Genomic DNA, 21,792 nt, shown 5'->3' with positions numbered 1-21,792 from the left:
GTATGGCATAGAATCTGGCTAGGAATTAAAAAGGAGACATAGAGAGAGGAAGAGAAGGGTCTTAGATCCCAGTATTCCTTTCAAGGGCATATGCCAAATGACCTAACTTTCTTTCACTGGGCCTGACAATCTAAAAATTCTCTCACCTTCCAGTGGTGCTTTGAGCTAGGGACCAATCCTTTGGGACACATTTAATATTCAAACTATAAACTCTTCTCCCCACAAAAGGAAGAATATGTGGAGGAGACAATATTTAACTACTTGTATTTTTAAAACCATATACTTGCTTTTCTTTTCTTCATTGCATTTTATATGCATGATTTGTTCTTTTCTCACTGTATAATAATGAGCAACTTTTAAAATAAAATGTATATTTTCTAATATAGAAAGCTTATATTTAAAACAAATTTTAGAAAAGAGATAAACAAGCTAAAATTTTTCTAAATATTGACCATGCAGACTGTACTTTGTCCAGAGCATTCTTCAAAAGTATTATTGTTTTCTGTAGGGAGACCATTGTGCTATTTCTTTGACTCGAATGGGGCATCAAGGTACTGTGTGATTCCAGTAAAATATAGCAGCATTAACTTATGTTCAATCTTTGTCTCACAGGTTTGTGGTACAAAGCTATCCATGCAGTAGATGATATTACACAAAAAAGGTAGAGTAATACAACATCAGTTGGTGAACTAATTGCAAACATGGATTTGCTCTCATTCTGTGATACCCTTATGAAAATAGTACCAGCTCAATTTGAGAAAAATTCAGAAAATTGTGGAAAAGCTTAAAAAATGAAATAAGATTGATTTTCTACTTTTTCATCTAATTTATTATATTTCTTCTTTTTCCTCAGTTTCCAGCTAGACTCATAGTGAGGCTGACTTAGGCAAACTATAACTTCTTGAATAAAATATTTTGTAATAATGTTTATGCAGATAAGGTTTTAAGTAATTCAGCAAAATAAGATGATCACATTATATCCAGTGTTCATTTTATAAATAACTGCCAAAGATAGTATTCTGTACACCTTGATCATTTTTACTATATTATTATGAATATCTTATTAAACCAATGACTATATTTATTTTTAAGATTCTTGATGAATTTTGACAAATGTCTCTTCTTTAATATATTCTGAAGTTATCTAAGAATCTAACAGAAAAACAAGATATTTGGGGGAATAATTTCTTTTTACAAAATTTAGAAGAAAATCTGACAACTATTGATGCCAGTTTAAATGTTTCCATGAATTAATAACAATAGCTGGTAATACTAATTATTGATATTGCATTATTCTTGATCTTATTCCTTATCTTCATTTTCTTCCTTCTCTCTAACCACACTCCTGCCCCCTCCATACACACAAACAGCCACTGCCACTTTCTCTTTAAGTGAACAACAAAATCCTCCAACAATAGAACTATAGAACTAGAAGCAGTTCTCATTGGCCCATGCCTGGGGGTTCTCAAGTTCTAATATATTCTGTTTGATCTTTTATTCACAATGGTGAAAAAGCTTACTAAATACTAACTATTCCTCAATTTGAACGATTTCAATCATGAAACTTTTCTGTGATGTTGAATTACTTAAGGGTTGATTTAACCATTTTTCAACAATTTATATAATTTTTGTATTGCTTTCAGTGTTAAAGATTATTATAATAGACAATGAGCTGAGTTCTGACGGAAAAGTGTGATGATTTGTTTTTCAGTCATTCCAAATGATTTAGATCCCATACTAGTGTTATGGGTATGAGGAGACAATCAGCTACTGAACAAAGAGAAAAATTAGACAAATTCTTCATAATTACAGGTTATAGAACAGTAACATAATTGCAAACTGTCTACAAAAACTCATTACATTTCATAGCATAACTGTAACAAATATAGGTAACATTGTGTTCTGTTTGAGGAGAGAGCAAAATTCAGCATTTTTTCCTGTTCCTCTTCTATATTACCACAACATAAAATTGAGACCTAGTATTGACTTCTAAAGTATGATTATGAGAGTGGGCCACTGGGTGAATTCATTTGAATGATTAAGAGGAAATAATAATGAACTAAGGATACCACATATTTTCTTCCATAGCTTAACTGTAGAAAGCAGAAAGGAATCATTATGTTTCTAATGCCAGAGACATTCTACTGCAAAGTGACTTAGCTGGAAGAAGGCAAACATCTTTCCAGATGCTCAGGAGAGAAGTGATGCTGAGGTTGGATTTCTACTAAAAGACAGCAGAAATATGGCCTCTCAGAACCAAGGGGAACTGTTAGACTTTTTACACGATTGTAATTATTGAGTGCTTTCTCCAAGAAAGTTAAATGTACACAATTCTCCAAACTAAAGTTAAAGAAGTCTGAGATTTTGAGAACTTATATTGATATTATGAGGAATTCTATAATCTCTAGAGGAAAAAATGCTTAAAATGAATAAATAATCTAAATTTCCATTTTTCACAAAAGAGAAATGGGCAACAAGTATATGCAAAGATCCTGCTCATCACTAATCCTGAAGAAAATGCAAATGAAAACAACCACAAGAAATAATCAAATATACATAACAAGGGCTATAGTCAAAAAAAAATGAAAAATGTTGGCAAGGGTGCAGAGTAAGAGGCATACTTACAGACCACTACCAGAATGTAAATTAGAACAACCACCCTGGAGAAGAGTTTCTTGAGAAACTAAAAATACATCTCCCCTGGAGCTCAACTTTTCCACTAAGAAATAAAAAGGATTAAAGAAAAAGACATCAGTACTATATCAAAATGATACCTGTACCCCCATGTTATTGCAGCACTCCCAACATTAGCCAGGATATGAAATCAAGTAACATATTCATTTTTAGATAACAAAAGTGAAATATATATGCAGTGAATTATTATTCATCCATAAAAATGGAATGAAATCCTATGCTTGCAGGAGTTAGAAAGGAACTGGTGAACATCATGTAAAATAATATAAACTACACCATAAGAGAAAGTACTGTGTGTCACCTTCATGTGTAAAATTAACAAAAGTTGATTTCATGGAAGTAAGTTTAGCATTATGCTAAGCAGAAGCTAGGTAGGTTAGGAGGGTGTGGGAATAGAGATGTTGGACAATAAGTACTAAACCGCAGTTAGTTAGCAGCAGGAAGAAGTCCAATTGTTCTGTGCCAAGCCAGGTGACTGTAGGGTACAACTCTTCATGTATATCCAATAAAGATATAGAAAAGAGGAGTTTAAAAATTGGTTACTAAAGAAGTTATAAATAAGTATTTCAATGAAGTAAATAAAAATGAAGTGGATTTGCCATTACATTTATTATCCATGTATCAAGTTTTCTACTATGCATAATAATGGTTACAATATATAAAAAGATTAATAGTTTCAGAAATTTGAAGTTTTGAAATATTATCTAATATTTCTTCAAATTCATTTATTTTTCCATGTGTTCTGTTTACATTTAGCTACACAGAATATATATTTTTAGCATCACATTGATTGAATAATAAGAAGTCATATAGTCACTGCATCAGTTTGATTTTCACTTTTAAAAGTCCTGATTTAGTAAAAGCACACATCACGTTGTATAAATCAATTCATGTTTGAAAATTAGACTAAAAATAGGGGAAAACCTATTTTCACTGTCAAGGGAATCTGTCTATACATATATCTAAGTGAAAAAAATTGTTATACTCAGAAAGGGACTTTGATGACTATATTCAATGCTTTGAGCAAATCAGTACTTGTCATTGTGTTAAAATCCAATCTAATAGCTGCTCTCTTGATCTTCATGTGAGAAATATTATCAGGTTGATCCACAAACAATGAAATGCCAACCATAGGGATCCCATGATAAATGGCCTCATAGATGCCATTGTTTCCACCAGGAGTTATAAAAGCCCTGGTTTTTGGATGAGCTATGATCAGAAGAAATTAAGACAGTCTACCAATTTTGAGTCATAAATAAGATAAGAAATGCACAACAAGAGCCATTGGAGATGAATTATTTTCTAGATAGCAGATTATTATAACCATGAAACTGCACTGAAATTATGAAGGCTACATGGAAGTATGTGAATTGAGACTTGAAAGTGGAAGCAAGGTTGCCATGTAAATAAAAAGAAAGAGAACACTCTGGGTAGTAGCAATATCATGTGTCGTTTAAAAGTGGAAGTATGAGAATGTGTACAATTAAAGAAATTGTGACACCTTTGAGTCAGGTATGCATTGTCCAAGGCAGCAGATAGTAGGGTAGTTGTGGTGCTGGAATCAGAAGTAGGACTGACGACACTTCATCATGAATTGAAGTACAGTTCATAATTATAATCAAAGATTTTTTTATAATGGAAAATGCAGAGAACATTGTGAGAAAGGAGAGGGATCTTTTTTATGGCATTTCAAATAGCTCTGTTGTATGTCAAAGTATAGGTGTAAAATTGCAGAAATAGAAGAAAAAGATACAATGCAGAAACTGATAAAAAATTCACTGAGAGAGGTAATTACAACTGAAATATAGATAATTTATTATGCAATGTATAATAAAATGTGAAGAGTTGATCAATCTCCATTTTCCCTGAAAAGAGAGTAAATATAAAGAACTTAGGTAATTAATGACTTTTTCATTAATATTTCTAATACAATTATGAATGACTCAACTATTATCTTTAAGATTAAGTTTTTTTTAAATATATTTTCATGATTCATTTCCCAAATCTTACCAAGGAGGTCACCTTTGGGAATCCACTTATACAGTCCAATGTTGAGCCTTAATGTATCTGGTTTCTTACCATCAAATCTCCATAAAATCTGTTAAGGTAGAGCAGACCTCTTATTCATTGAGAAAATTTCAAAATATAGCAGGTTAAAATATGGAAGAGATTGTGAAATTTCATAGCCTAACGTTTCTGATACAACAGATAATGAAATAAAAAATAGAAAAAAGATATGGTAATGTGAACAACTTAAATGACGATTTAAATAAAAGACATTTTTATGTACATATTTTTATATTTAACAATGTTTACTGCTATACGAACTCCAGGGTTCAAAAATATTTGACAAGCTAAATGGTTTTATCATTGTGATATACATGTATTTAAATATTGATAGTTATAATAATTCTATTGTAGGACAAAAATCATTAAAAATTTCTAATGGGCTCCACCATTTATTAATCTATATTTATAGTGCTTATCAACTTTTAAATTTAATGTTACACTTTTTTCTTTTTTTTGTTATTTTTATTATTATTTTTAAAACTTATTTATTTTTTAAATTTATATTTATATCTAACAGTGGAATGCATTACAATTCTTATTACATATATAAAGTTCAATTTTTCATATCTCTTGTTGTATACATAGTATACTGACACCAACTGGTTTCTTCATACATGTACTTTGGATAATAATGATCATCACATTGAACCATCATTAGTTACATCCTTTCCCTCCCACCCCTTTGCCCTATCTAGAGTTCATCTATTCCTCCCATGTTCCCTCTCCCTCTTCTACTATGAATCAGATTTCTTATCTAAAAGAAAACATTTGGCATTTGGATTTTGGGAATTGGCTAACTTCACTTAGCCTTATCTTCTCTAACTCCATCCATTTACCTGCAAATGCCATGATTTTATTCTCTTTTATTGCTGAGTAATACTCCATTGTGCATATATCCCACATTTTTTAACCATTTATCTATTGAAGGGCATCTAGCTTGGTTCCACTATTTAGCTATTGTGAATTCTGTTGCTATAAACATTGATGTGGCTGTGTCCCTGTAGTATGATGTTTTTAAGTCCTTTGGGTATAGACAGAGGAGAGGGACAGCTGAATCAAATGGTGGTTCCATTCCCAATTTTCCAAGAAATCTCCATACTGCTTTTCATATTGGCTGCATCAATTTGCAGTCCCACCAGCAGTGTATGAGTGTGCCTTTTTCCCCACATCCTCACCAACATTTATTGTTGTTTGTCTTCATAATAGCTGCTATTCTGACTGGAGTGAGATGAAATCTTAGAAGAGTGGTTTTGATTTGCATTTCTCTAATTGCTAGTGATGCTGAACATTTTTTTCCTATGTATGTCTATTGATAGTGCATCATCTTCTGAGAAGTGTGTCTTCAGGTCCTTGGCACATTTATTGATTAGGTTATTTGGGTTGTTTTGTTTTGTTTTGTTTTTTTGTTTTTGTTTTGTTTTTTGTTTTTGTTTTGTTTTGTTTGGTGTCTAGCTTTTTGAGTTCTTTATATACCCCAATGACTAGTGCTCTATCTGATGTGTGAGGGGTAAAAATTTGCCACCAAGATGTAGGCTCTCTATTCACCTCACAGATTGTTTATTTTGCTGAGAAGAAACCTTTTAGTTTGAGTACATCCCATTTATTGATTCTTGATTTTAATTCTTGTGCCCAGGGAATCTTATTAAGGAAGTTGGGGCCTAATCCCACATAATGGAGATTGGGGCCTCCTTTTGCTTCTATTAGACACAAGGTCTCTGGTTGTATTCCTAAGTCCTTGATCCATTTTGAGTTGAGTTTTGTGCATGGTGAGAGATATGGGTTTAATTTCATTTTGTTGCATATGAATTTTCAGTTTTCCCAGCACCATTTGTTGAAGAGGCTATCTTTTCTCCAATGCATGTTCTTGGCAACTTTGTCTAATATAAGATAGTTGTAGTTTTGTGGGTTAGTCTCTGGGTCCTCTATTCTGTACCATTGGTCTACCAGTCTGTTTTGGTGCCAATACCATGCTGTTTTTGTTACTATTGCTCTGTAATATAGTTTAAGCTCTGCTACAGTGATGCCAGTAGCTTCACTCTTTCTGCTAAAGACTGCTTTAGCTATTCTGGGTCTCTTATTTTTTCAGAATTTCAGATTGCTGTTTTTATTTCTATGAGGAACATCTTTGGAAATTTAATTGCAATTGCATTAAATCTGTATATGGTGCTTTTGGAAGTATGGTCATTTTGATAATATTAATTCTGCCTATCCAATAGCAAGATAGATCTTTCCATCTTCTAAGGTCTTTTTGATTTTTTTCTTTAGAGTTCTGTAATCTTCATTATATAGATCTTTCACCTCTTTCATTAAGTTGATTCCCAAGTATTTCTTTTTTTTTTTTTTTGAGGCTATTGAGAATGGGAGAGTTTTTCTCATTTCCCTTTCTGAGGATTTGTCACTGATATACAAAAATGCCTTTGATTTCTTTGTATTGGTTTTATATCCTGCCACTTTTCCAAATTCATTTACTGTTTCTAGAAGTTTTCTTGTGGAACTTTTAGGGTCTTCCAGGTATAGAATCATATCATCAGCAAATAGTGCCAATTTGCATTCTTCTTTTCCTAGATGTATCCATTTAATTTGTTTCATTTGTCTAATTTCTCTCACCAATGTTTCAAGAATTACATTAAATAGAAGTGGTGAAAGAGAGCACTCCTGTCTTGTTCCAGTTTTTAGAGGGAATGCCTTTAATTTTTCTCCATTTAGAATGATGTTGGCCTGAGACTTAGCATAGAAATCCTTTATGATGTTGAGACATGTTCCTGTTATCCCTAATTTTTCTAGTGTTTTGAACATAAAGGAGTGTTGTATTTTGTGAAATGCTTTTTCTGCATCTATTGAAATGATCATATGATTCTCATCTTTAAGTCTATTGATGTGATGAATTACATTTTTGATTTCCATATGGTGAACCAACCTTGCATCCCTGGGATGAAACCTACTTGATTATTTTTGTATTCAATTTGCCAGAATTTAATTGAGAAATAATTCTTGTAGTACCCATGCAGATTGTCTGTATCTCACCTTGATGATGTGCTTCCAGACCCTGCTGGTGTCCCTCAATGGGTGCTACTGCATCCTGGATCTGGGAACTGTATAAGTTGAAGTGTGTAGATCTGGGCCACTGAGGTTGACCTTTCATGGTAGTCTGCTGGTCAGAAGGGGCAGTCCTGAACCACAGGCTAGGCTCTGTCAAGGTCTGCCCTGCTGGGAAGGGGCTGGACCAGGCTTGCTGTAAGCCTGGTCCCAGCAAAGGCAGCTGCTGCGGGTGGATCTGAGCCTTTGTGCTTGACCTCCCACTAGTCTGCTGGTTGGTTGGGGTGTTCTTGCCCCAAAGCCTAGGCTCTGGCAGTGTCTGCCCCCTGGGGGAGTGGTGAACTGTGCCTACTGAGATCCTTGATCCCCCTGGGCTGATGTGTGTTGTCTGGGCTGCATCTGGCTCCTGTGGTAGTCTGCTGGTCAGAGGAGTCAGCCCTGCACCAAAGGCTAGGCTTTGGTGAGTGTCTGCCCTGTATCAAAAGGGGTGGACCTAGCCCGCTGTGGGCCTGGGCCCCACAGAGGCTGGTGTGTGTAGCTCCACTTTTTTTCCTTTTGAGTGGTGTGTGAGAAAATTTAGTCAAACATATTTCCGGAGAATAAATTTTTGTGGTAGTGTTTGCTCTTGTGTGATCATGTTTCTCTAAGGCAGAGAGTCCATGGTAAGGGCAGCTTCCTGTTTCCTTCCTGTCTCCTGTCTGAGACATTTTCAATCTTGAGAAAGGAGCAGAGCAAGTCACTGGGGCAGGTTGATTTTTCTTTTTCTCTAAGTCTGGTTGGTTTGGTAGTTATCTTGGTTTTCCTTCTCTGAATAGAACCAAGGACAGCTCCAGGAATAGGCCCTTTTTATCATTTAGGAGAAGAATGGAGGCCAAGATTATGTAGGAAGATGGCAATCTGTGATGCATTTTGACTTTTTAAGACCTACTTATTGTCATTGTGTTGGTGCTCATTCAAACTTAACTTCTTTGGTATCTACATTGTTCTCAGGGGTCCTGCACAGAAAAAGAGGACAAGGCAGGGCAGAATTTGGTATTTTGGTATATCTGTCATACTAATATAATATTATATTCACACTGAACCTATGAATATATTTGTGCTTTAGCATAATGTTAATGCTGACTTTTTAAAATCAGAAATAATCTCTGCACTACTTTAACAGTTGCTATATATATTTGGTTTTAAAAATGAATACTGAGACAAATTTTACATATCACAAGTGTGCATCTTTTGCAAGGAAAATCATTTATAAGACCCTTTACAGTGTTAAACAGACTCTTTCCACAGTTCTATACCATTATCTAACCTTTTCAGGAATCTGGGCAAGAGTTAATGCAATCATTTTGGCCCTTTCTTTCATCAAGTTTCCAGTCATTGACCCAATTGAAAAAAATCACAACACCATTCTCTCCTGAGCTCTGGACAAAGACTTCCATTTCCTGTGAAGGAAAGAATTTGTTCTATCCCAAATCTAACAACAAAGCAAAGATTTATTCAAATAAGGAGAGACAAAATATGTTCAGGAGATACTAAATTAGTGGCTTTAAAAAAAATTAAGTTCATATATACATAACATAAATATATAATTTTAACCTTTTTTGAGGTACATAGTTCAATAATGCTACACATACACATATCCTAATGCCAACATTTCTAGAACACTATTACTTTGCTAAACCAAGAAATTATATAAATTGGACACAATTATTTTTTCTCACTCTGATATTTTACTACCAATACTTCTACTTTCTGTTTCTCTGAATTTGTGTAGTCTAGATACTTAATATATATGGAAGGTTTTTGTTGTTGTTTCTTAAATATATTGTTGTTGTTGTTTTTAGTTGTAGATGAACACAATACCTTTATTTATTTTCATATAGTGCTGAGGATTGAACACAGTGAATCACATGTGCAAGGAAAGAGCTCCACCACTGAGCCACAACCCTAGCCCCTTTATTGGATTTTTAAAAAAATATCTTTATTCTCCTTATTCATTTGTATGTGTTGCTGATGATCAAACCCTAGGGCTTCACTCTACTGCTGTGCTATAGCCTCAGCCCCCCTTTACTAGATTTTTTTTACAGTGTAGTGTAAGTAAGTTTCATCTGGGTTGTGACACAGTTCCACTATTTCCTACATATTATAGGGTAAGTAATGTCCCAGGAATGTAAGTTATATAAGATATACATATATTACAAATAGCCTATCTGTATATCCTTCTTAGACACTTACTTTGCCTCCAAGACTTCACTTTTGGCAATAGTGCTGCTGTGGTTATGTGTGTGCAGGTTCCTCTTCAAAACTTATAATCACCCAAATTGGCTCCCATAAGACCTTTCTCTTTCTTTTCATCACCACTCCCTCCCTCCTCTTATTGTTTTTAACACCTTCATAGTTCCCCTAGTGTCTTCACTCCCTTTGATGTGCTTCCTTTCAAGATCCTAGTAGTTCTTTCACTCTGTGCCCTAAGCCACACTTTTCAGTTCCTGTTTCAGCCTCACTGTTCCTCTAGTCACTTGTTCTTCTGACCCAACTGAGAGCTCTCAAGCAACTCAGGATCCCCTAAGGCAACTACTGGAGATTTAACAGAAAATAAATATTATTGGAAATAAAATAATTTAATCTTTGTTTAATAAAAATGAAAACTATCAAGAATAACAACAATAAATATTGGGAAAGACGTGGGGTAACAAATACATTGCTGGTGGGACTGCAAATTGGTGCAACCATTATGGAAAGCAATATGGAGATTCCTCGCAATAATTAGAATGCAATTGCCATTTAACCCAGCTATGCTTTTCCTTGGCATATACCCAAAGAACTTAAAATCAGCATACTACTGTGATAAAGCCATATTATTGCAGCTCAATTCACAATAGCCAAACTATAGAACTAAACTAGATGCCCTTCAATAGATGAATAGACAAAGAAAATATAGTATATAAACACACTGGAATGTTACTCAACACTAAAGAAAAATTAAATTATGGAATTTGCACATATACATATGGAGCTAGAGAATATCATGATAAGTGAAATAAACCAATCTAAAAAAAAAAGGTGGATGTTTTCTCTGATATGTGGATGCTAATTCACATTACAGTGTGGATTATAGAGAAAAATAGAGTTTCCTTGGATTATGAATAGAGGATTGAAGGGAAAGGAGGCAGTATGTGGGTAGGAAGAATAATAGAATGAATCAAATATTATTACCCTGTGTACATGTGTGATTATGTGATAGGTGATAATAAGAAGCTATACTCATTTTATGTATGATGTGTCAAAATGCATTTTAATAATTTTATTTTTATTTAACTAATGAGAAAAACTTTAAAGTAGAAGAAAGAATTAAAATTACTATATCGTACACTCAGATATGCTTAGAAGACATTCTGAGCACTACAAGATATCTGTCTCCTCAGCCTATTCAGCCTCCATTAGAGAGACTCTCTATGTGAGGAGAAAAGAAAATGTTAAAATCCTTCTTCATAAGCATTAGTTAAAAAAATCTTTGTATTGTGCAGGTCATTTCAAATTGTTGTATTTTTATCAAAAACAGTTGAATTATTGAGTTTTGTATTAGAGTGTTACCTGATTTATGGCCAAAATTTTAGAATACAGTTCATAGGGTCTGTAAAGATATGTTATTCAGTTTTTTTAATTTATGTAAGTATGTGGTATGTTTATATGATATTTCCTAAGTACAAGATGGTATTCATTATTAAATTTATAAAATCCCTGTTAGGATTTCTATTCATATTGACTTTGAGTTAAATCAACATGTGTGGAAACTAGATCTAACCAAACATTTAGAATACAGAGAAATAAAGAAAACCAAACAGGCTTCATGCGCACATGACTTGAATAAATCTTTGGTAAAAAAGATTGCATTGACATTGGTTTAATGAAAAAACTGTGTTTCTGAACAACCAGCATTAAGTATTTTATTAGCTTATATTTTCTTTCTGTATGTATTAAACAGTCACATAGGGTTAACAAGGAAATACCTTGATATGATACCTGATTTTGCTGGTGTCATTGTATCTTCCCAAAAAGAGTGTTTGAAAATATTTGTCTTGATAACTTGATATATACTGTTATGTGGTATATATTAATTACATACTAGCCCATTTCAAACTAAAATTAACCACTGAAACACTAATTAAAGAATGGAACCATGCATTTTTGTTATTTTGACATGGGGCTCTAACATATGTATTTGGTTTTGTTAATAAACACAAGATATTCTTTGGTGACAAAATAGTCATGAATTCTAGGATTCCCTCCTATCTGCATTGAAAAACAAGGTATTTCTTATCAGGTCCAGGAACCTTAAATTATCCTAGGGACTACAGGTAAAGAGGAATTTATCAAAATCTAAGAGTATTAAAGGTAAAGTCTGATGCCTGATTTGACTTCCCAGCCTTAAGTGGAGATTAGAATTCTTATTTGATACTCCTAGCAAAAAGATTCAGAAGGCAAATTCACAAAGCACTATGCAGTTAAATCCCATTCCATTTGAACTGATGTAAACAATTCTATAAATCCAAAACAGGTGAGACACATTTTGTCAAGAATAACCTTACTCACTTAATTTCTTAATAAGAGTAAGAGATTGTAGGTAGATTTTGTTATAATAGAATGTTATAGTACATCTTTTTGTATTACTCTAACCTGTAAATTGGATTGGTTCATGTGTCCATCCTTGATGAATTTTTAATTCTGGTTTCCTTCATTATGTGGCTACAACTCACCAAGCAAAACTATCATATTTTTTTGTCCGTCCTCCTAAATTGGTCCATAGAGAACAATATCCTGACTTCCCAGATACTTATCTGGCTCTTGGCTCTCTAAAGTATCCCCACCTTCAGAAGCTGAATGCTTCTATTTCTGTGGTTGTGTCGTTGATGTCTATGCCATCACCAAGGACTCAAAATTGTGAATGACAAATTTCACTGCATAATCATTGCAGATCATGTGCCAAATATTCTGCAAATGAACCGTGGGCATGTCTGAGCCAGCTTGAACAGCTTCTTGCTTCTTGTTTTACCTTGAAGAAGCCTCTGAAGAAATAAACTGCTTTGGTGTATTTCACTAAAAATAAAACATTTTCAGGCTTTTCCCTTTGTTAGGATCAGACCCATCAAGTCTCTTTCACTTGTCAATGTCCCACCTTTGAAAAATATTTTTCCTGCATCTTTTGTATTTATTTCTTGATATTACTTTTCTAGCTTTTTATGTCCAGCCAGCCCACAACTCTGAGGGTTAGAAATTCCTTCCCAGGCCAAGGGAGACAATTTTGTGTTAAAAGTGAAGTGTAAACTTTATGTAACTCTTCTTAGTTAAACTGTTCTGATGTTACTTAAAATCATTTATGACTAAACTGGTGCAAGAATCTGATTCACAAAATACTTTTGATATACCACAATGCAGTGGTGATGATTGTGTGGTGGAGTATGGTGTATTCATTGCTCCTGTATTTCTCTAAACATATAAAGAAAAATTAGGATAAATTGAAGAAAATCCTTACATATCTTTTTCTTTGCTCTCAAATCACTTATTAATTTCATCAGAATATTGCAAATTGTACCTCTAAATCATTCTTTATTGTTAAGAATCATGTTTATTCCCTAATAGTTTTTATGTTTAGCTACATGTTTGATGAACATATTTCTGTACATATTATGACATGAAATCATACTGCAAAATTGAAGTCCCTGTAGAATATCCTGTGTATACCAAACTGTGACAGATTTTTTATGTCACCTACTGGGTTTGGCAGGAAATTTATACAAGTGGAAGAATTCCACCAGGCCATTCTCCAGTAGAGATTTGGTCCCACTATTGAATAACTCACTTCAGTGTTTTGAAATTTCTGAAGAAAAAAAAAACATGCTTCCTGAAATTCTCCTGGAATTATCCTAACAGGTGGTTTCTGATCCTTTGCCTTATATATTCTATATAAGAATAATTGCATCTTGTTCAATAAAGTCCCTCATTCATAAATAAAAAAGAGATCCAAAAGTTTTTTGAAATCTTGTCAATTTCCACACTTTTCTTATTGTTTCTGTTTTCAAGTCACTGTTTTCTGTTTTCATCTGTGAAATAATATTCACATTCTCAAAACCACATAGTATATTTCATTTTCTAACCACTGGTTAGGCTTTGTTTGAAAAAAAAAAAAAAACATCGTAAGCAACAACATGAAATAACTTCATATTTGTTACAGGTCCCATATTGTCTTCAGCATTGTTTAAAATTATAATTTTAACTTGACTATGTCTTCTTCATGATGAATACATTATTCCTTTGACTCACTCGATACATCCAGATAGTTCATGTGTTCAGATGACTTTTTGTAATGTAGCCAATTTTATTTGCTATTTAATCTCACTTATGCTCTGCTTAAATACTTCTTCATCCCTATTATGGGAAATATGCCTATTGTCTTTTATTTATTTATTTATTCATTCATTTTTTTAAAATTTTGTGCATACTTATATGATTAACTGAAACATCCTCAGATAATAGATTAAACACTGAGAAGATTGGTCCTTCTTATTTTACAACAACCTTTGAAATCAAATTTTAAAATTTTATTATAAAAATTGAATAGTATAATAAACAAAAATTATCTTACCAATAAACTACTTGTTGTTTAAAATTTCAATTTACTTAACTTATGTGTGTTTGAAGGGCTAGAGATAGAGTTCAGTGTTCCACCATTTGCTTAGTAATTATGACTGGGTTCCATACTTAGATAACAAATACATATAAATTTGCATGTTTTTGTGGTGTTTTGTTTTATATTCTTACAACTCAGTGCATATATATGGAACAATTTTATAAATATTTAGGCACATATTATATATGCCTTTTCATCCTCCAAGAAAATAACAATCTTATTTAATGTATATCCCTTATTTTCCCAATATATCTGAAGTTGAGTATTCTTGGATAAAAATGATTGTAATTGTATAACATGAAAAAAGTATATATTTTACATCATTCCTTCATGTTGTATATCTAAATAATTTCCAATTTTTTTAATAAATAAATGCTATAACATTAACTTATTATGTGCAATAACAGAATTTTTTTGTTTTAGGAATAGAATTTTTTTCTAATTATTGTAACAAAAATTTTAGATAGTATAATTAACCTAATTGGAAAATAAAATGTGTTTTAGGCATTTAGGAGCATTCATTTAAATATAAGAAATTGATTTGAAAATGAAAGGGTTTTCATTTCTAAAGCAGCCTCCTATGAAGATTTTTGTATGTGAACACTATGTTATTCTAGGCATAATTACAGCCTCTATCTGAATTAAAACAATGTCCTTAACATTTTAAAACTCCTCCATTTTTATTAATAACAGTTCATTTTACTCTCTCAGAAATCTTCTAACTTACCTCTATTTGACTCCATTTGATGAAGGTGTCATTGGGGATTTTTCTCTGTATTTTGGAGAACTAACCACTGTACTCGCCACACAAGCATAGGGCACAGCATTAAAGTTGAGACTCTGAAGAGTCACCATGCTGGGAAAATACTCTGCAACTTGGGGGACATGGTGCAGAATCTCATGAGTCCAGAATCACTGGGGCTCAGCATTGTCAGATCCCTGGAATGACAAAGATGAAAAATTACACTTGAACTGGTTCTAAAGACAAGTAACGACTTTAGCAAGGTCCCTGCAATGTGTCCCTAATGGAGAAGGAAGGTCAAAGAGAGTGACCTGAAGAACAGGTTAAAAAAAAAAAAGAAGAAAAAAAATGCTATAAATATGATTACAGCATGACATTTTTGTCTGTATAATTTCCGAAGTGATGAAGCAAATAGAGCAAGGCATTTGTGTGTGTGTGTGTGTGTGTGTGTGTGTGTGTGTGTGTGATACTTCGTAAAATTTTTACTTTCCCATAATAGTTGTACATGTTTTGGAGATTTGTGTGATAATTCAACACATGTATATAAAGCTAAATGATCAAATCAAAGTAATTAGCACCTCTGCCATCTTAAGCATTTATCAATTTTTTTGGCTGGAACATTTTAAACCCTTTCTTCTAGCTATTTAAAACATTTAAAAATTTAGAAAATGTGTACTTTTTTCTGATTTTCGCTATATTTTCCAAATATATGATTCTTCCAAATATATAGAAATTTATGAGGATGTAATAGTGTATGGTGAAAAAGCACATTGGAGCTATCAGAATTCATATAGGTCTGACAATCACTGATGTGGATATGAATCTTATTTATGAAGCTTCATTACCACAACAGCCTTTCTTAAATATTATGATTAGTCTGCTAATCATCCTCTTTCTTGTCCTCTTTTATCTGTTATCTTAACTTTTCTATTGATACTGTTATTATCCCTTAATCTAAATGGAGAAATATTTTACCCAAGTATTTGGCAGTTCAGACTGTTTCACTGATTGTGGAATGAGGGGTGACCATATTGGATTTCAAATTTTGAATGAGATCAGATTTTATGCTTCTACTAAAATGTAGCTAATAAAAATAATAAAAAAGAACTCATATAATAATAGTAAAAAAAATACCACAATAGAGCAATTGGTAATATCCAGGAAATCTACATCCATGTCAGGCCTTCTCCCTGTCACTTCTACCTGTTACTTCTAGAAAAACTCATGCATATACCCCACACCAAAAAATAAATAAGTAAATAACATGGACAGGAAGGATCAATTGAAAGCCTTCTGCCAAAAGCAAAATCGTGCAGACTACTTGGCTGCACCTGGGCAGGAGAAAAGGTGAACTGCTCTAAGAGAGTGCTGTGCCACAGTGGAAGGGTGTGTTGATATCTGTAGCATTAATCTATACCTTCATGCAGCTCAACAGCCTTGATGCATGGTTCAAACTAAAACTTTGTTTATAAATGCGTCCATGAATGAAAACAGCAGAGGTACTGTGGATGCAGCCTATGACCTTCAGGTAGGCAAATAGCTAGGGAAGGGAGACTCCTTTCTTTCACCAAACAGGAAGGAAGGAGAGCTCCCAGGCTAATTATCAGCAAACATTAAGCATAACTAGATTCACAGACATCTCATATGATTTTCTACTTAAAACATTGCACAATTTTTCTCATTGAAATATAGAAATTATTTTTGCCATTTGAAAAAAAAAAGATGTAGCCAGAACACCTCTTAAATGATAACATAATGATGTAGTAAAAAATGCTTGCTTTCCAACTGTATTATAAAGGTGTGATATTAATTTAAGATACAATAATTTTTTGCTTTGTTTTAAGATATAAAATTCTATAAATGTAGATCTGTTCATAATTATAAACTCAGGACAGCCTAAAAATAAAAGTATGACAAATTAATAAGTATTCATTAAAAATCCACAATTTGCACTCCATGTTACATGTGCAACATATATTTTTTCTATTCTTGTTGTTCAGCAGTTATGCTATGGAGACCCATAATCTCTCAGGGAGTATTCTTGAGGCCTCCTATAGACTTGAAGTAGACAAGAAACTCTTCTGGTCTTTCCTTATCATAACATTTCCCACACAATTTCTCTTTCTTGTGCACAGTCTACATTTCAATGCGGAATGGAAGGTGTTTGGGGCAGAGACTGTGTTACTTTGTTTCTCTGCATATTCAGCTCTTTCCTGTGGTACTTGCTAGTCCTTTGTCAATATTCTTTCAGAGAATGACTGGTATTTTTTTATGTGTTGAATAATGAATTTCTACATTTAACTCACCCTATCCTTGAAAGATCTTCTTCTGAAACAAAGATAAAATTCACATATTTGTGATGGTATAGATGTGAAAGATTTCAATATATAGGTCTCTTTGCTCCATTTTCTGTCATTCTGTAAATGTGATTAAGCATTCTGAGTGAGGAAGAGAGAATAATTTCTGGTGGAAATGAAACAATGACAGAACCAACTTAATAGAAACAATTTTACTCAGGCAGAGGTTTGGCAGGTCTGCAGTGGAATCCTTCAAAAATATCTACATTTGGTAGGGTTGGGTGAGGAAATTCCAAATCCCAGTAGGTGTGAATAAGCCAGATATTTGCTTTGGCCATTGTCTCTGTCAATGTAGTGGGTCATCCTGAACAGGAAATAGAAGATTAAATCTATAGAAAATTGGGAAGTTGTTGTGCAGATAGGTATATGCCTGGTGTCAGAAAGAACTTTCAATAATGAAGAAATATATCTTTAAATGTGTATGTAGTTTTGTGCCACAGATGAAGCACTAATCTCCAGGATATATAGAGAACCAAAAACCTGAACTAAAAAAACCCCAAATAACCCAATCAATAAATGTGCCAAGGAACTGAACAGACACTTCACAGAAAAAGATATATAATTGATCAACAAACATATGAAAAAAATGTTCATCATCTTTAGCAATTAGAGAAATGCAAATCAAGACTACTCTAACATTTCATCTTACCTCAGCCAAAATGGTGATTATCAAGAATACAAGCTACAATAAATGTTGTTGAGAATGTGGGGGGAAATGTACACCCGTTTATTGCTGGTGAAACTACAAATTGGTGCAACCTTTATGAAAATCAATATGGAGATTCCTCAGAAATTTTGAGATGGAAACACCATTTGACTCAGTTATCCCACTCCTTAGACATACCCCAAAGACATATAATCAGCATACTACAATGATGTAGGCACATCAATGTTCATTGCCACTCAACTCAGAATAGCTAAACTATGAAACCAAGCTAGATGCCCTTCAACAGATAAATGAATAAAGAAAATAATGTACATATATACATGGAATATTAATTAGTCTTAATAAGAATAAAATTATGGCATTTGCAAGTAAATTGATGGATCCTAAGTGAAATAAGTCAAACTCAAAAAACCAAATGCCAAATGTTTTCTCTGATAGGCAGATGCTAATAATACTCAATGGTGGGAAGGGAAGAATGAAGAAACTTTGTATTGTGCAGAGAGGTATGAGGGAGAGCAGCAGCTATGGAGATGGGAAAGTTGATAGAATGAGACAGACATTATTAGCCTGTGTACATGTATTATTATAGTATTGGTGTGACTCTGAATCATATTTGGCTAGAGGAAGAAGTTGTGCTCCATTTGTGTACAATACAGCCAAATGCATTCTACTGTCATGTATAACTCATTAGAACATTTTTTTTCAAAAGATGTGTGTAGTTTGATAAACCTACTATGTGTGCATGGAAAATATACATACATAGTCTATACTTATTATATATATGATGCTTTTGGAGCAGATATTATCTGTAATCTCTTAATTCTTCAAAGGTTAATTGTATCAAAATAAGTTAGCCAGTATAGATGCAAATATTTAGTTTTTTATCTAAAGTTGAAAAAGTAACTAACACAAATGTAAGCAAACATTGGAGTTACATAACCCATTATTTATTCCATGCTAACAAAAGAACATTTCAGCATTCTTTCATCTAGTTTGTATAATTTAGAGAAAACTCTGACCCTTGTTCTTCAAGTGAACTGAAGGGAGTTTAAATATGATTCTGTTCTTTGTGCCTACTACCTCCTTTGGGTTCATGTTAGGAGCTTGCAAATATTTATTATACAAAAATTATTTTGAAAGAAGTGCTGGAAATTGTAACAATATGAAATAGAATTTTTTTGTTTAGTTTTACTTTTCATCCTTTTTTTTTCTTTGACAGATAGTTTAAAACACAAGACTAATAATCTACATTTTTTTTTTGCCTTAACATTATAGGCCTTAAAGAGAATGAATTCCAAACACTTAGTGAAGGAATTTGGAAGTGCTAGAAAACACAATTAAGAGCCTCCTGGTATGGGATGGAAACAATGTCACACAATGGAGAAGGAATTTATTAGGCAAACTGACAAAGAGTTTCTAAATGAAGAACCTAATTGAACTAAAGGGAAACAATTTTCTTAGTGCTACGTGGATCATTGTAATAGAAATATGAGTGTAAGTCCTCAATCTCTGTATCTAGGTTCAGCAAGACAGTAAAGTTTAAAATTAGTTTTCAAAGATAAATAAAATGAGTAGTACAATGGAAAATGTATGCAGTTGCCTAGAGAAGTCCTCTGGGCTCTATGTGGAGGATATATGAGTTTGTAGTGTGTTTTATACAAATGATGGCCAGAAGTTTCTGACATTTCAATGTATATTTTTCTGTAATACACTGAGTTTGTTAGATGATTTTATTTATTACATGAAACTACTAAAGAAATTTTCTGATTTTATATTGTTATAAGTTCACCTTTATAAATGTCCAGAAAAGTTAGGACCTCATACTACAAGTCACTTACCTAGTATTTCACTGTAAAACTGATTACATTTTTCAAATTAAACGATTCAAATCAAAAATCAAAATAAAGCATGTACAGCATATTTTTATACCCATTCATTGAATGTCATTTCATCACTTGGATCAAGTGATGAAATGATATTCAGGATTTGAAAATATAACAGGCGCATAGGAAGAAGAAAAGAGAAGTCCCCCAATACACTTTTCTACTATGTAACCAGGAGAGAAGCAGAGAGTGTACACAAATGATTTTTGAAGAATTTCAGCCAGCAGCTCACCACAGGGACAAATGGCATCTGAAAGAATAACATCAAACCTTGACTATTGTAGTTTTGCCATGATTTTCTTGTTCTTAACTGCATCTCTACATACATTCTCTGCATAATCAGAAAATTAACTCAAAATTTCATGAAATATTGAATAATATTTCCAAAATGGGTTTTTTGCATGTCATAAATAAATGCACTAGTGATTGAGAAGAAAAAGTCTCTATATCTTCTTTTTACAATGATGAAGGATAGCTCTCAAATTTAATTGCAGATGATTTGTCACCATCCAAAAAAATGGAAACTGAAGGTTTCAAAACAGTCACCTCATGCCCCATCTGTGTGAGCTCCTCCAGTATTGGCTTTATATTGATCCAATGTTTGTATTCCATTGCCCACACCAGCACCTTTGAACAGCTTTCAGAAACAAAGTGACTACTCAGCCGTAACAGGAGCAGAACTGAAAGTCATTTTTATAGACATCCTGGTGAAATGCAAGGCTTCCTTTCGCATTGAGTTCTCTCTATTCTTGTGGATATCTAAGGAAAAAAAAATCATTATTTGGTTAAAAGTTAACTTGTACCCATCAAAGTAAATACACAAGTGAACATTTAGACTATCTGGATTCCAAGTTGAAAAATCAAAGGTTAGGTGACTTCATGCTTGGTATTTTAATGACTCTTTCATGATTATAAATGCTTTCCTACAGTTAAGAATTAATAATTCTGCATGTGTGATCACCTCTCTTATGTTCACATTTTTAGAAAATGGAAGGAACATTGGCAAGTGAGGTGACTTTTACTTATAGATTTCTTGACGGCAACTAAAGTAAATATACAGTTGAAACAACATTTGTTAGGTATCCTTTAAAATTTTTTTGCATTAAAATAAAATAATTGTTTGTATATAATTCATATGGTATACAAACCACCATTTTAAGTGTGTAATTCAGTTGTTCAATCTCAGAATAGAATCTCAGAATTGGAAACCTCAGTTAAAATTCAATGTGGAAATGTTTTAAATCCAAACCCTCCTTGTACCTCTAATCATCCTATATGCCTCATTGCTAGATTATATCAAGTAAATCTTTTCTCTCTTTAGATATGTTTATTATGGAGACACTTCAAGTAATTATTGTATAATATATGGAATTTAGTGATTGATTTCAACACTTTTAAATAATTGTTATGTGTTTTGGTGATTGATATCAATACTTAAATTATGTCCTAAATGTTCATCAATGTTGCAGTGTGTGTCAGGCCTTCATTCCTTTTCATGCTATGATAGGGCATTAGTTATGTCAGTGATCTAAGGCAGCCATGGAAATCCTTTCTCATCCTGAATTTTGATCTTATAGAATGTAGGGTAGTATCTCTACCTTTTTTATATTTTCTAAGAGTTCCTTTGTGGCATAATATATGGTCAATTTTAGAGAGGC

At 33.0% G+C, this 21,792-nt stretch overlaps 1 pseudogene; it reads right to left on the bottom strand.

Moving 5' to 3' along the window:
* Positions 1-3,679: 3,679 nt before the first annotated feature.
* LOC144257192 (UDP-glucuronosyltransferase 2B18-like) lies at positions 3,680-20,821 on the bottom strand (annotated as a pseudogene).
* Positions 20,822-21,792: the final 971 nt, after the last annotated feature.

The sequence above is a fragment of the Urocitellus parryii genome, chromosome 10, assembly GCF_045843805.1.
Source record: "Urocitellus parryii isolate mUroPar1 chromosome 10, mUroPar1.hap1, whole genome shotgun sequence".
Lineage (NCBI taxonomy): Eukaryota > Metazoa > Chordata > Mammalia > Rodentia > Sciuridae > Urocitellus > Urocitellus parryii.
The sequence above is the reverse complement of the archived record's forward strand: the minus strand, read 5'-3'. Positions and strand labels throughout refer to the sequence as shown.